The sequence below is a fragment of the Galendromus occidentalis genome, unplaced genomic scaffold (genome assembly GCF_000255335.2).
Source record: "Galendromus occidentalis unplaced genomic scaffold, Mocc_1.1 scf7180000075490, whole genome shotgun sequence".
In the NCBI taxonomy this organism is placed as follows: domain Eukaryota; kingdom Metazoa; phylum Arthropoda; class Arachnida; order Mesostigmata; family Phytoseiidae; genus Galendromus; species Galendromus occidentalis.
In genome coordinates, this window is record NW_003803480.1 from 22,242 (window position 1) to 23,187 (window position 946).

The following is a 946-nucleotide window of genomic DNA, read 5'->3' on the forward strand; positions in this document are numbered from 1 at the left end:
CCGATGTTGACATCACCGTCGGAGAGGAGGTTCCGCAGGCGTACCGAACACGACTCCTCGCCTTGGTGAACAAGTATCGAGATGTCGTGGCGACGTCGATGAGAGAATTGGGGAGAACGGAATTGACTGAATTCGATATAGAGGAGGTTAAGGATAGCCAGCCCGTGAGAGCGAAACCATATAGGCTGTCGGTAGTAGAGAGGCAAGCGTTACAGGAGATCATCCAGCAGATGCAGGAGGCAGGCATGATCAGCAGGTCGAACTCAGCGTATGCTAGTCCAGTACTCTTAGTCAAAAAGGCGGACGGTGGATGGCGAATGGTCATCGATTATCGCAGACTGAATGCGCAGACGGTGAAGCAAAACTATCCATTGCCGTTAATCGACGATATCCTTGACGAGGTCGGAGGGAGAAATTTATACTCAACCTTCGATTTGGCGTGGGGCTACTTTCAAATTCCCATGGGGAAGAGAGGAGCGGAAAAGGCAGCTTTTGTCACATCCGAGGGACATTAGAACCTCGAGTGATGATGATGGGGCTATGTAATGCACCAGCGAAATTCCAGGAACTAATGGTCAGGGTTAAAGAAATGGTAGGCGGAAGGCAAACGTTTCCTTTTCTAGACGACATGATCACAGCATCGGATAAGATGGACGATCACCTCAGGCAAATCGAGGGAATCTTAGGGGCATTGAAACAAGCAGGCTTCACAGTCAGGCTCCAGAAATGCAAATTCTTCATGAAGTCAGTACAGTTTTTGGGGTTCAAAATTTCCAAGGAGGGAGTACAGCCTGGGACTAGGAAATTAGAGGCGGTAGAGAAATTCTCGATACCAAAGGATGTCCATGAAGTAAGGAGGTTCTTAGGACTGACATCATTCTTCAGGAGATTTGTTCGCGGTTATGCGACTATCTCGAGTCCATTGACGACTCTGTTAAAGAAGGGG